Source organism: Dama dama, chromosome 19 (genome assembly GCF_033118175.1).
Source record: "Dama dama isolate Ldn47 chromosome 19, ASM3311817v1, whole genome shotgun sequence".
Taxonomy (NCBI): domain Eukaryota; kingdom Metazoa; phylum Chordata; class Mammalia; order Artiodactyla; family Cervidae; genus Dama; species Dama dama.
Genome location: NC_083699.1, coordinates 29833497 through 29849140, shown reverse-complemented (window position 1 = coordinate 29849140; position 15644 = coordinate 29833497). Strand labels below are relative to the sequence as shown.

The window sequence follows — 15644 nt, the reverse complement described above, 5'->3', positions numbered from 1 at the left end:
TTACTTCAGGGCCCAAAAGTGTTGCCTGTAGCCTTTTTTTTAAATTGTATATTTTGAGTAAAGTTTTAGTGTAAACAGAAATATTAGTCATTCATTTCTGTACTGTCTATGGCAGCTTTGCACTGTAATAGTAGCGTTGAGTGGTTGTGATAGAGACTGTGTGGCCTGCAAAACCAAAAATACTTTCTGGCCATAGTGTCAGCCTCTATACCAGGGCATGACAGCAATTGAAAAGTCAGGTGGAGCCACTGTATTCATATAGGCTCCCCTGGTGCTGTATTGTCATTCGGGTGATGGGTAGGGAGAGGAGTACTGTTTTGTATTGAACTAAATTATATTGAGTTACATAAGAAAGGTGGTCTTCTTTCTTTTCACGATCCTTCCATTGAGAGTGAGTGAGTGTGGAAGAGTATGTCTTTGTGTCCCTCTTCCTATGTCTGTATGTCCAGAGTGGAATAGGCAGATAACACAGTGTATTTGCTGGTTTACACGTTTCAAGTTTGGTGACGTTGAAAGCAGTTTGGCAAACCAACATCAGATGAGAATTAGGCATTTTTTGGAATTTTGAATATGTAGTTTGTAATATTCAAGAGCCAGACATGACTTAGCGACTGACTAAACCACCACCAATTTATAATACACTCAGAATGAATTATGTTAAAAAGACAGGACAACCTTGAATTCTTAAAGAGGTATATTTGTGACTGCCATTCTGATAGAAAAATGGTAGTTGAATGAGCAATTTGTTTTAGCTTACTGAAGACAAAACATTTGTTGGTCCTGTCTAGATTATACCAATTTTAAAAATACGAAGTCAAAGCAATGAGTTCTTAAGCTTTTCCATATGTGAGGAAATACTCTTAAGACACGTGAGTGACTCTTCTGAATCTTCATGACAGAAATGTAATATTTTAAATTTCTGAACCTAACATCTGATTAAATGTAAATATATTTTTTCTTTTTGTGTCTAGAGTACTTCAGAATGACAGTTTTCATTTTAGTAATTATCTGCTGGCATGTTCTTAATTTTTAAAAAAGTTAAGCATTTTCCTTTCTATTACAAACTGAAAGTTAAAGACTTCGTTTTGGAATGTGATTGAGAGGTTCTGCCTCACTGTGTTCATTATCACTGTGTGGTCACATTGGTCAAGATAAATGTCATGTTCATGTGAACTTTTATCCACGGTTACTCTCTTGTGTGTGTGTGTGTGTATAAAGCTCTTGTATCAGCTCACAGAGACAAAGCTGGACTCTACAGCCATGTAGCACACAGCACAGCAGAATATGAATGGACAGTTGGTGTCCTGCACGGAAGTTCACAGCCGAGGGGACAAGTGGGTGCTGACATTCAGGCCACACTCAGCCAAGCCATTTCCCTGGTATTGGGACTGTCGTCTTCTCAGAGGAAAGACCTCCTTTTTACTTACGTGTATTCTTTTAAATGATTTGAATTCTGTGCCAGGCACTCTTTAGCAGTTTGTAAATATTAATGTACTCAACTCTCATTTACAGTTTGTATTACAGGTGATGAGAAAATTGAGGCACTGAGAGGTTAAGTACCTTGTCGTGGGTCGTCTGGCTGTAGTTTCAGAGTTGTGTGTTTCCACAGTTTAGGCTCTTAACCCTCCGTACTGTACTATGGCTTCTCTTTTTTTTTCTAATTTGTCCTGCTGGAGTCTAATTTGTGCAAAGATGCCACAGAGGTTATTGGTGGTCCTGATAGCATACCTGAAGGCTGAGTTGGAAGGAATTGGGCAAGACATGCTTAAAACACTGTATCATATTCCACTGTAGTAATTTCCATGTCAAGTGATTGGATTATCCAAACAAAATCTGGATTGATTTTGTTTAAAAGGTATGAATATACCTTTTTAAAACAGTAATTCCTGTTTTGTGGTCTGTGTCTTTTTTTCTCTGAGATGTCCTCATTATTATTGTCCTTGCTTTTCTAATTCACTTTTGGGGAGAATTGAGTTTATCTTTTGTTTCTTTTGTTAATCTTAAAATCAAATTAATAAAACTTTTACTCAATAGGGTATGTTTCCCACTCTTGTTCTTAGAATGAGAGAAGGACTCGTTTTGCATGCTAATATTATAGAAAGACGTGATTCCTCTGTGCCTTCCCCTCCCCCTCTCCGCATAGATAAATAGTTTGGCTAGTAAATTCCCCATCCTGCCCTTTGCTGCCACATAGTCCAGTGGTCCTCACCGCCCATTGGAATCACCTGTAGGAGCTTTTAAATTCAACAGATGTGCAGATTCTATCCTAGACGAGTTAAATCCAAGTGAAAGACCCTCTGTGTCACAAGTTAGAATCTGGAAAGGTATTTCTGTGGACAGTTAATCCAAGACCCAACATCCCTGGCAGAGCTGTTTCATTTCTGCTGGGAATGGATTGTTCAGCAGAGTGATTTTTGTGTTGTCTAGCCTAATTACCTATTCAAGTTCTTTGGCATCTTGAATCAAATATTCACCCCTTGGGAAGAGTAAGAAATCTAATAAGATCTAGGAATTATGTCAGTTTTTTACTTCTAACTTGTTCCGTGTCACACATCTACTTGTGTGGTCTTGGGCAAATAGGGAAAGTGCAATTTTTTTTCAGTCTCATTATTTCTTAGATCCTTATGCTATTTTACTGTCTCCATTTATCTTTTGCTTGTTTCTTCCCCTTAAACTATTCTCTAAAAAATGATTTAGCTGCTATCAGCTTTTTTAAAGAAAACAATGTCAAATCTGTCATATTTCTAAGGCATCTTAAGTTACACTTGCACCATTAATTTAGTGACTTTTTTTTTTTTTTTAAGGAAAAGAAACTAGTTACAGTTACATAATGTTGACGTACTCAGCTTTTAAAAAGGTAATGGGCAATAATACTATATTTATTCACACATTTTTGTATCACCTCTCTAGCATCAGAGCTTAAATTTGATTCTGAACCTTTTCTCATATTCAGATTCTCTACATTGAAAGTTAGTGGACTGAAAGCTTTTGATGAGTGGATGTTAATGCCTAAAAATAAACTTTACTTTTAATAATACTCGGAACTGCCCAAACCAAGCTTTAATTTAAAAATCTCTGTGGCTTAGTATGAGTCTGTTGTTTTTATTGTCTTTAAATGGATTGCTTACTTCCTGATGGGCAAATTTTGGGGACCTTGAGTTTTTTTGTCTTCTGCTCAATAGTGTTTTTTTTTTTTTTTTTTAATAAATTTAATATAAAATTGAACCACATGTGATACTGCCAGTGAAACTAACCTAACTGAAGTAGTAGTTGAATGGCTAGACACAAGTGCATGTTTTTATATTTTTCTTTGCGTTTGTGGTCCTGCATATTTCTTATTTTTAGAAAATTTGGGATCATAATAAAATTCATTTCCCCTAAATCACTTAAATAACAAAGCGAAGTGGAAATCAGAGGCAGTGATGGGTACGTTGTGTTTGGCCTAACTGCTCTGCCTTTGGGCCTGATCAGTTTTCTTCAGATAATCCTCTGTCACAGCTCCTTCCCCCTTTTCACTAACTTCCTCTTTTGGCTGCCCAGCTTATATCTGTGTGTGATTCCCTGAGAAATGAGACTAGGGTGAGGAGAGTGAGGGACATAATGCTTTAGAGCTTTGATGAATGTATAGTGTGTTATTTGAGATTGCCATGTTGAAGAAGGCAACTAGCAAAGTCATTTTGTGTGAAATGGATCAGTGTAATTGAGAAGATTAAGTTGAGACTCTGATTTACAAGTATATTCCTGTTTTAAAGGTTCCAGTTGGAGGTAATCACCGTTATTTATTGTGCTTTCCGTCTTGAGCGAAGCAGTTTAGTTTTGACCTTTATCTATGACTTTTCTGTTGTCCAGAAGTTCATTTAACAAAAATCTTTCTAAGAAGGTTGATTATGGTAGGATTGATATATTTTTCTCTTAATTTTTGAGATAATTTCCCTGCAGTTCTCCAGATTTAAAAAATTCATTTGTAACTTTTATTTCTTAAAGATACCAGCTACTCATTCTTACCTTTGTTACTAGTTATTGGTTTCTAGATTAGATTATGTCACTGCTATGAATTATAAGCAAAAAAAATTTTTTTTAACTTTTTTTAGGGAGAAGGTTCATAATCCATTAGCTTTTAAAAGAGATTTATAAATCTAAGAAATTTGCCTGTGGAGAGATTGCAGGGTAGTATGTTTGAAGATCAGTCAAAATACACTGTTAGGCTGTTTTTTTTTATGGGATTTTTCATCTTAAAAATATCCTGATTATGTATAGATTTCTGCTGAATTAGCAGTGTCTGTTCCTATACTGAAAGCTTATTCTAAGATTAATATTTCATTTATTTCAGGTAAAATGTTCTGAAATTTATATTCTAAAAGCACAGCCCTGTAGACGAAATTAAAGCTTGCAAGCATTTATTTCATCACAAGAAGTGAAGCACATGCGTTTAGTTTATGTAGTACACTAAGTAGTTGATAGTTTTACAGATTTTATGATGTGGCTTATCATAGTTTTTTTTATTTTAATGGCAAAAGGTCAACCCTTCTTGACTTTCTTGGAAGTGATACTAAAATTATTGGTATAGCCAGGCTCTCCTAAGTATTAAAAACAAAACAAAGCAAAACTCACTGTTGAATTCTTCCTTGCCATTGTGATTTGTGTTGTAATTCAGTTCTACTGTGTTTTCTTCTCAAATATGTATGTGTCTATCCCTGCACCTATAGATACTATGTAATCTTATCATCATATGTATCCCACAAACTGTATGCTCAAGGCTTAGTTCTGTGGTGGGACAGCAAGATGAGCAGATCAGTCCCTGGCCTGGGGAAGCCTGATAGGGGAGGCATGGGGAGAGCATGAGGCAATTCAGAGTTGTGGTAAGGGAGACACGCATTTCTCTCAAGTAGTGAGTGAGTAATCAAGGGAGGAAGCTGATTTGGGATGAAACTTGAAAGAAGAGATGGGCTAGGTTTGTGGGCAAAACCACAGTAGAAGGACATTTCTGACAAAGTAATGGGCACTGTCACGGCAGCCAGAGAGCACAGAGCAGGGAGGGTGATCTGCTGCCCTGAGCGTGGAGGAGGTTGAGCAAGTGAGATGATAAAGGCGGGTGTTTAAGATACATAATGGTTTTGTTTTTTGGTGGTTTTAATATATATTTATCCTGTTGGATTATCTTAAATCGCCTTTGTAGTTCAGTTCCTCAGTCCAACTCTTTTTTTCAACCCCATGGACTGCAGCACACTAGGCTTCCCTATCCGTCACTGTCTCCTGGAGCTTGCTCAAACTCATGTCTATTGAGTCGATGATGCCATCCAGCCATCTCATCCTCTGTCACCCCCTTCTCCTCCTGCCTTCAGTCTTTCCCAGCATCGGGTTCTTTTCCAGTGAGTTGGCTCTTCACATCAGATGGCCAGAGTATTGGAGCTTCAGCTTCAAGCATCAGTCCTCCCAATGAATATTCAATGTTGATTTCCCTCAGGATTGACTGGGTTTATCTCTAAGGGACTCCGAAAAGTCTTCGCCAGCACCACAGTTTGAAAGCATCAATGAAAAGAATGCTTGCTGCTCAGAAGGAAAGCTATGACAAACCTAGACAACGTATTAAAAAGCAGAGACATCACTTTGCCGACAAAGGTCCATATAGCCAAACTATATAGACATGTACAGATGTGACAGTTGGACCATTAAGAAGACTGAACACTGGAGAACTGATGCTTTCAAAATGAATTGACCAGGAAAATATTAATGCAGAAACCAAAATATAGCCCTACATATAATTTTTAAAAGTTTTTGGGAATTCCCTGGTCGTCCAGTGGTTAGGACTCTGTGGCTTCCACTGCAAGGGGCATAGGTTGGACCCCTGGTTGAGGAACTAAGATACCTGTTAATACACCATTTTCCATAGATTTATTTACCCTTCAGCTCCTAGAATCAGATATTTAACCCCTTCAATATTAAATCACTCTTGTGGACTTTTCCCATGAGGAGCTGTCACCTGATAAAAGCTAAATGAATGAATGAAGAAAAGAATGGAAGAGAAAATATATTTAGAGAAAACTGAGATTAGAGACCTCTGTGAGAATGATGAGAGGACTCACCACAAAAAAATTAAGAGGAGAGAACCAGGGAGGGGGAAGTAAAGACTAGCACAGGAAAAAGCTGATTTGGTATTTCCCAAAGGTACATGTGTGTAAGTTTGTGTGTGTTGGGTGTACACATCCTAGTAGTGAAAGCTCTCCATTGAAGTCCAGTGCTCAGTTACTCCATATATGCTCATTTTAGATTTTAAAAATTAAATGTTTTTAATATTTGCTACTGGGGTTCACTTGGCCGTGGTGTTAGAGAGTCATGTATAACATATGATCCATAACAGGGTTCAAAGGGTTGGTAGTTCTGCAGAGAAACAGTGGCATACCCATTCACTCAGTCCATTTGGGAAAATTGCCATGTGTTTGGGCTTATTACTGTAAGTTTACTTGTGTTTGATTATATAGATTTGTGGATTATATTATTCAGTTTTAACCAAACCCCATAAAATAGACTTAATAATGGGAAGATTCCTACAAAGAAACAGCATATCAGAAACATGAACAAGAATAGGAAACAAGAAAATGGTAGGGTGGGTACTTAAACAGTTAGAATAAGCTTTCCACCTTCCCCGATCTAATCATATTAGAAGGTGCATGAAAAAATTAGAGATTCTCAAGAAACACATTGGACGTACAGTACTGATTTCACTGTGACTGCTGATGAACCTACTGCCAAGGGTCTAGAATGTAGTGTGATGTTCAGTAGCGTATATCAGTTGTTTGTAAATAACTAGGATGAATGTATGCCAGTCTCCGTAGCTTAGAGCTCAGAAATTCACGAAAACTTGTATAGTAAAATAATTGATGTTCATAGTAAATGACACTGAGGTAGACAGAACCTCGCAGTAATCTAGTTTTTGTTTGGATTCAATCACGATGTCTATCATTTTCCCAATAGGTGTTAGTAAAGATCTGCTTAGTAGCTCAGTGTTTTGTGCCAGAAAGCCTTGGGGCTCACTTACCTGTCTTGAAACATAAGAAGCCGGTGAAATATCATATGTTGATATAACCTTCTATAATTTCTCTTAAAAGTGTGTGGTGGGTTTAATAAGTATTATTTTAATTCCTAGATCTTCTTACAGCTCAGCTACCTGAAAGTTTTACAATAGCACTGAAGTTATTTAGTGTGGCCTTGGAGTTAGTAATCAGCAAAATGGGGGTTCTAGTCAATTGTAGATAAAATCAGAGAGGAGTGCATTTCAAGGGAATGCATTTTTCCTGCACATATTCGGTGTATTTTCTCTTTTTGGTGTTACTGACTTCACACTTTTTGGCGTATGAAGAAAATCTCTTGCATGTCTTCATGTGGCATCGGCTTGCACTCTTCCAGAAAGGTGCGCTCTGCTTGCCCGTGGTGGGAGCGGCGCTGATCAGTGTCCCACCCGAAAGCCGCCACTCTGAAAGGGCCTTTGAAAAACTGCTGTGTGTTTGCAGAAAATGGTCTTGAAAAATAATGTGCTGTGCTCCAGCATTTGAGAAGACTAGGTAAACTCTAGAATAGAAAGTCTGAAGAGATTTGCAGCTTAGTACATTTTGATTGAAACCAGTCATGTATTTCTCTCAGTTATTAAACAGAATATGTAGCACATAAGTTTGTACTGTTTTTCATGGCTCATGATGGTAGATGATGAACCTGCCATACTGGGCCCAGTAGTGGTAATATTTGCGTGAGTTGAGTTGAATGGTGGTGAGTGCCTTCTTTATGCAGATTCATCTCTTTTGAGCCTCATTTTGTTTGTTGTGTCAACTTTTTAGAAACGTAATGATTTTCAGGGCCTTCTGTGTACTACATGCTCAAAAGTTGCTCTTGTTTATGACAACAGTTGCTTAGGGAGAGAAGGATACTCTCTGGTGGGGGCCTTAAAGACATAGAAATAGTATTTCCTTCCTGTAAAATTTGGAATGAGAAATCTTTTGAGCAGAATGTGTTTTAGGATGCACTGAATATTTTGCTTTCCTTTTTCCTCAGCATCAGCAACAGCAACTTGTGATTGGCGGTACCAGATACTCAGTTGTACATCCCCACATCAATGCACTGCCAATGGTAAGAATTTCTCCTTTTTCTTTTTTCAGAGATTGTCTTAACTGTTCTTTTTATTATTCTTATAATTTTAAGAACCTGTTAAGAATTTTTAAGTTTTTCACAATTTGACAAAATTCATATGTTTCCAAACGGAAGAACTGTTTTTAAAAATATGTAACTTAAGGTACTTAGAAAATAATGTTTGATTATTTATTTATTTTTTTAAGGCAGAACACTTGATTTGAAGATTTCCATTGTCTTTGCTGTGGTTATCAGAATGAAGAGTACTAAACTCAAGCTACAGTGGCCGTAATAGCTCTTGTGTTTTTGTCCATCATCTTACTGAAATAGTGATATCACATTTCTCGTAATATTTATAGTTAATGGGAGGTTAAATGGCTAAAATTCTACCTGTCTTTAGTAAGTGGATAATTATTAGGAGAACCATTCTTATTTATTTAACAAGGTCGTTTAGAATCTTTTCTCTGTGGAATGAAAATCTGTCCACTGTGTGATACAGCAAAAGACCATAGACTGTGGGAATTGGGATTCGCTCTCTGCTGCATATGTCTTGTGTGACTTTTGGCAGAAGTACTCTTAAAAAATTTAGGTGATAGCAGTGGACTGAATTTCTAATGTTCATTCTAGCTAGGCTAAGTGATTGCATCACTGTTACTTAGAAATCAGAGTGATTTTTACCTTACAAAAAGTAATTCCTAACATAAGTGGTATGGCTCTGTATTTGGGGGATCAGGAAATAGAATGAATTATGAATTTTTATTTATTTTTTTAAGAATTAATGTCTTCCAACAATGTTTTCTATAGTGCATTATCAAAACTTTTAATTATTTTTACTTAATCACATTTTCATTTTAAATATTAAATTGGGGAGCTATAGAAACTGATTAAGTTTTATGGAACTTGGTGGGAAATTATAGATGCATCTGTCTGAAATAAAAAGTACTAAAAATTAACTAGAACCAGAATGAGAGAGTGCGATACGAAAGTTATCTGTGAAAATATTTCTAGGAAATGATTCATTTTAAAGATGGACTTGTCAGTGTGTTAGGTTTCCTCTGCCTAAACTATCTTCTATATTCTTACTGCTGATGAGAAAATGACCTCTCCCCATCTCCAATCTCCCTTCTCCCTTTCTCCTTCCCCTCAGCAAGTAATGGGGAATGTTGGGGGAAAAAAGGATTTTTGTTCTGTCTCTACTTAGCACGAAGGATGACATGGTCCTTCATTCATATATGAAATATTTATGGGTTCTTTATGGTACTTGGGTGATTCATTAACCATCATTAAATCTGCTGTTACATCCTCTGGAGCACTGCAGTTTCTCACATAAACAGCTCATCATGCATTTTGAGTAGCTAACTGTTTTGTTTGAAGTTCACTTTTGAAACCTGTGCATTTTTCTTGGTTGTTGGAGTCTTAGCTTTTTGTGTCATGTCTCCCCCAAGAAATAAGTTGCACAGACCTGTTGGATGTCTGAGAGCCAATTGTGATGCTACTGGTTCTCTCTTCTAAGTGCCTACCTTCAAGTGACTTTGTAAAGTACCTCTCACATAGCCTGCGTGTTGTGTTGTTTTGTTTGGGAAGCAGCTTGTAGACTGTATTTTAAATTCAGTTATCTCAAGCACATTTGCCAAATTTTTGAAAAATCCCTGAAGTCATTTTTAAGTCATTTTTATGTATGGCTTATGCTTTACCTCTTTTTATCCTTCTAATACATTTGGCTTGATTACATCCTTATGCCTCTCTTTCCCTTGAATTTTTTTTTTAAATAAATCAGTAGTTAGATTTAAAAGATTAATCTAATTCAGGTTTTTCTGCATTATTTGGGGATGGGGATAGGGTGACAGAAGCTGTACATAGTGAAGCATAAGCTGTAAGTAGCAGTCAAATGTAATATATGAATTTTGTTGCCAATCTGTAAAAGTTCAAAATAAAATGATATATGGTGATACTAAGAAATTATTGTCATCACCTTACACTACCCCAAAACCAAATAAACCAACCACCTAACCCTCACAACAGCCAAAAACTGTCACAGGAGAGAAAGTAACAAGTACAGCAAGAATTCAAGGAGATCAAACCAGTCAATCCTAAAGGAAATCAGTCCTGAATATTCATTAGAAGGACTGATGCTGAAGCTGAAGCTCTAATACTTTGGCCACCTGATGTGAAGAGCTGACACATTAGAAAAGACCCTGATGCTGGGAAAGATTGAAGGCAGGAGGAGAAGGATGAGATGGTTGGATGGCATCACCGACTTGATGGACATGAGTTGGAGCAAGTTCTGGGAGCTGGTGATGGACAGGGAAGGCTGGCGTGCTACAGTCCATGGAGTCACAAAGTGTTGCACGTGACTGAGCAACTGAACTGAGGGTGACAGAACATATTGTAGGGGGTACTAAGTAATTTAAGGAGAGGCATATAATATTGATTTGTCTCTGTTTGTGACCATTGATGGTCATTACCTAGATCACCTCCATTATTTATTATCTGTTTTATTTCTATAAAAAGAAACTTCCCTCATTAAGTATTTGGTTACTCTGTGGCACAGTTTGCACAGAAAAGGCATACCAAATTCTTGATTCTTCCCTTTATTTACCAGTTTTCTGTATCTGTAGCTCTATTCCTGTTTTGCACATAAGTTTATCTACCAATTTTTAAAGTGCTAAGTTGTTTCCTAGAATGCTGGGAAAAGTAGACCAGAAAAAAACTCTTACAAAAAGTGTCTCTCTGAGCTTGTGAATTTAAATAATTTGATTTTTTACTGCATTGCAGTTTTTATCCTTGGGATACTCAGATTGTCTTAGCCTCGGGAGCCTTTTTAAGTTGACTTCTGAGCGTTTTTGATAGGTCTCTGGTCCCTGCTTTGTTACATGGCAGGGTGTTCCTGAGCTCATCTTCCACGTGTCCTTCCTCAGCCCTCACCTCAGCTGTGTCTCCAGAAAGCCCAGTTCCTTTTAGTGAGAAGCAGTATGTAGAGCCACAGTTTTGTGCTGAGGGCGTTTGTTGTTTTCTGGATATCTATCTGGTGTGTCTGTGATACATCTGGTAAAAATTTTGGATTTTAATTTTTCAAGCTTAAATTCTTTGATTTCAATATTGCCATCCTTTCTCATGCTGAAAAATGTCTTTTTCTAATGGTATTTATGTAAACTTGTTTCTTTTGTAACTTTATATTGCATATTAGTATAATGCTATATATGTATTTAACATGTGTAAAACATATTAAAACCATAAAATAAAGTGTGTAAGATATAAATATGTAAATATATAAAATAAATAAAATATTGTACATAGTATAATTTTTATATTTATAAATAATATTTATATATCTAAACCATTACCACCAATATGATTACTGAAAACTGCAATTTTAATTTTTTTTTCTTTTGCCCATATCCCACTGGGGTTTACATTCAAAGTAAATCCACTTATATGATTTTTCCACCAACTTGGTCAGAATCAGGTCCATTTGTTTGATTTTATTTTTAATTCTTAGCATTTAAAAATACTGATTTAATCTTGTTTATAATTTTATGTAAAACACTGATATTACTTCAAAATGAAGTATGTACTTAGTTTCTTCTCCTTATAGGTAACCAAGTTTAGCTAGGTTGCTATTTTTAAAAATATAAATAAACCTGTGTGAGTCTGTGTATGTGAGTGTGTGGGTCAATAGACACACACACACACACACTCACACACATATATATACACACACATGTTTTGTATGTACAAGTAGAAGACAAGCTCAGTAACACCCTGTCATGTAACAAAGCAGGGAAGCTATCAGAGACCAGAGTCCTATCAAAAACGCTCAGAAGTCAACTTAAACGTTCTGTATAGTTCTGTATAGACGTCAGCAGAATGTTTTGGAGACCAGTGTATAGAATTAGTCCTCTCTTTTTATAATAGCTGAGTAGTAGTTCATTACCTAGATGTAGCTTAGCTGTTTCATGAATGAGAGTTTTAGGTATGAGCATAAATGTTCGTGTAATTTTGAGGCAGCTTGCCAAATTCTCTTCCTCAGGCTTTCTGCCATTCTCTGTTTTTCCCAGTACTGTGTGAGGGTGCCTGTCTCCCCACTTGTAAACAGTATGTAGTCAGAACCTTTTGGCCACATACACACTTTATCTCATAGTTGGAATATGGTGTCTCAGTTTAGTTCTCATTTGCATCTGACGTGCTTTAGAGCAGTTTGTGTGTTTTTTTCCTTTGAACTCTTAGGAAGATAAATCCTCATTTTCAATAAAAGACTATCCATTTTGTCGACCAGTCCCTTTAGGCCTTCTCTTTTCTCTTTTTTTCTAATTCTCCAGTCATCCCACAGCTTCTAAAACTTAATTTGGTTTAACAAGATTTTCCTACTAAGAATAGAACCTCACTGACCAGTTGTCAGGTTTGATTTCTGTAGAATCAGACCCTTGATTATAACCATTTTATTTGAAAGCTAAACCCAGAAAGTTCCTGTGAGGAAATAAGAAAAGGAAGATGAGACCAGTACAGGATACAGGTTAATGTTTTAGGCAATTGGGACAGTGTCTTGTTGGGACCTTTGGAAGCCAGTGTAGAACATGCCCCTTAGTTCTTCCACTCAGTGGTCATGACAGGGGCAGTTTGTCCAACAACTCCATTCCTTACTGGTGGAGTTATGCTTTGGAAAGGGCAAGACATCAGCTCCTTAGTGCTCTCCCCTGACCTAACTGTGGCCAGAGATGACCTTTAGGTGTTTGCAGTAAGAAGGTGCCTACGTCCTAAGGAAAACGGTGATCAGGGCATGTGGCCTGGGCACTGCCAGTGCCCATGGACTGTTGTGTCAGTGATATTCTAGTCTCCTTGCAACTACATTTCTCAGTGTAAACTAATCTCATTCATAAATTGCCCTACTGTATTTTGTTAACATCTATTCTCCTAGAACTTGATTGTCCTAAGAGAATTGATAAAAGTAAATTATGACTTGCTCAACTGAGGAGAAGACCCCAGAGTTGTAACCTTTTTGAGAGGTAACTCCCAAGAGCAGTGTGGTGCGTATTGAGGAGCTAACGATCTGTTCCTTTTCATTCTCCACTTCTCAAGAATATCATCTATGAAATAATTTGTTCTGTTCACTGTAGAAAAGTTCATCATTATTTTCGTCCACTATCATGATTTTGAACTGGTATTAGTAAATGCGAAGCATGAATGGTACTGCCTTATAGACAGGATGTGTGAAGTATTCATTTTATTTTGGTGGAGAATTTATGTCCCTGAAGAACTAATTTTCAGATCAATAGTAAGAGTTACAGTGAAAAACTCTCTTAGTTTTGTGGATTTTTTTTTTCTTCCCCTTTGAATGGATGGAACTGAAAATAATAGCTACAGGCTGAATTTCTTTCAGAAGTGTCTGTGCTTTTGCATATGTCTGAGCAGGTATCCCTTTGAAAAATGTATGGTTGATTTTCTGTAAAAGCAAAACAAATGATAAACTCAGAAAAGCAGAGCACATGCACATTGGGTTGTATTTTTTTTATAAGATTCTTTTTGATGTGGACCATTTTTAAACTCTTCATTGAATTTGTTATACTATTGTTATACTATTCTGTTTTATATTTTGGGTTTTTGACCACAAGATATGTGGGGTGTTATCTCCCTGACCAGGGATGCACCCCTTGCATTGGAAGGCAAAATCTTAACCACTGGACCACCAGGGAAGTCCCTGGAGTTGGATTTAACTGAATGCCTTCATCTTTACCATTGGATTTCTTGTGTGTTGTGTGATGTGAGGCTGATATGACTGACCAAAATGAAACCCGAGTGATTGTGGTATCATTTAGAAGGCAAAGAAAGTGTAGATTCTTACATGGATTTAATCCTTATATTAATAGTAGTAGTTGACTTGTTACGGTGGAATAGTTAAACTTGTTATGGTAAGTAGCCGTATGGTGTAATAATTAACTTGTTATGGTGAGTAGCAACTTAAAAATTGATCTTCATACGTCATATGATCTTGGCCTCTGTTCTACAATTTCTTAGTATGGGGTACCGTGCAACCAAAAATAAAGTCTGGCTCTTCATGTCTCAAGGAGCCCAAAATAAAGTGAGCAAGGATTTACACCCACATAAAGGGATGAATATTTAATAGAATAATGTTAAAACAAAAGGTGTTCTGTCATTGATTATTTTCTGGCTCTATTTTTAAGGTTTTCCAGCTTCTCACACTGACTGTACTATGTTAAACTCAGTCTTCATAGGATCTGGCACATCTAGGGTTGGGCTGTGCCATGTTTTGCTCACTCAGTCTTGTCTGACCTTTTGCGACCCTTTGGACAGCAGCCCACTAGGCTCCTCTGTCCATGGGATTCTCCGGGCAAGAATATGGGAGTGGATTGCCAATTTCTTCTCCCAAAGATCTTCCCTATCCGGAGATCAAACCTGCATCTCCTGATTAGAATTGGGCTCCTGGTCTAATACTAGCAATACAGCCAGATTTGAAACTACAAACCATATTTCATGGATGTATTGAAGCCATTTGGAATCTTCTTTTCCTTGCTTTCTTTCATCAATCCATCCACCTTTCCAGGCTGCTTTTTAAAAACATTTGAGTTTTAGTTTTTTGTTCCAAAGAAAAAACTAACATACTGAAGTTTGAGAGGTAAAAGACAGAAACTGCCAAATTTAACAGATACTGTTTGTTGTCGTCTTCACGTTCTGTCCTTTTCTGCAAGCTAGTTAATTTCAGTCATATCTTTTGATGTTTCTCCTGATTCTTTTAAACGGAATTTCTTCACAATGTCTATTTTGTCTCCTATGCTATGATTACTATTTCCTCCTGTCAGGAGGACCTGTTTTTTAAAAAAGATGTTGATGTTCGTATTTTTCTACCTACTCTATATAAAAGACCATCTCACTTGATATTCATTTCCAGTTAAATTTTAGTGGAATCATGTGAGTTCATTGTAATCTGATATTTTTAAAAAATGACTAAATATAAGGGTTTATGAGTTTAGAACAAATCACAGAGAGATATTTTAGATATGTAGGAGACACCAAGACATTTTGATTAGCTTACAGTTTTTTGACACATTAAAAAATGTAAATTAAAATCAGACCAACAATGGAAAGATGAGTGAGTGTTCTGAAAGAGAGTAGATAGATATTTCAATATCTGTGCAACTGTGAGGCTGTTACTATCTCTGTTTTATAGATGAGGAAACCATTTTTCCTGTTCATAATGGCTTAGATAATAAATTGCAAAGTCTGAAGTCTGAACCAAGTCTTTTCCCACAGTTTTTTCCTCTCTTTAGAGAACATGTCTGTATTTCTGTTCTGAGATGGAAATGATAGTGACTGTGGCATGATGGAATTGGAGTGGAACTCTGGGTTGTCACAGAGATTGTGTGTTGCCTTTTATATTATATGAGGGATAGTTAAGGAATGAAATTGTTGTAGAGGCCTTTAAAAAAAATTATATTTGCATTTGCAAATTTTCTTAAGCTTTTTGTTATTTTCTGACTTCCCTTGTGGCTCAGCTGGTAAAGAACCGGCCT

At 36.7% G+C, this 15644-nt stretch overlaps 1 protein-coding gene across 8 annotated transcripts in view; it reads left to right on the top strand.

The window, feature by feature from the left end:
• The window catches only part of TBL1XR1 (TBL1X/Y related 1), a 168144-nt gene that overhangs the window by 78000 nt on the left and 74500 nt on the right, over positions 1–15644 (top strand). For 6 of the 8 annotated variants that reach the window (XM_061166612.1, XM_061166610.1, XM_061166615.1 and 3 more), the window contains one exon: positions 8044–8118. The gene's annotated coding sequence lies outside the window, so the exon portion shown is untranslated. Of the gene's footprint in view, positions 1–8043; positions 8119–8324; positions 8407–15644 lie in introns of all 8 variants that reach the window. The other 2 variants (XM_061166613.1, XM_061166611.1) reach the window with 1 other exon arrangement.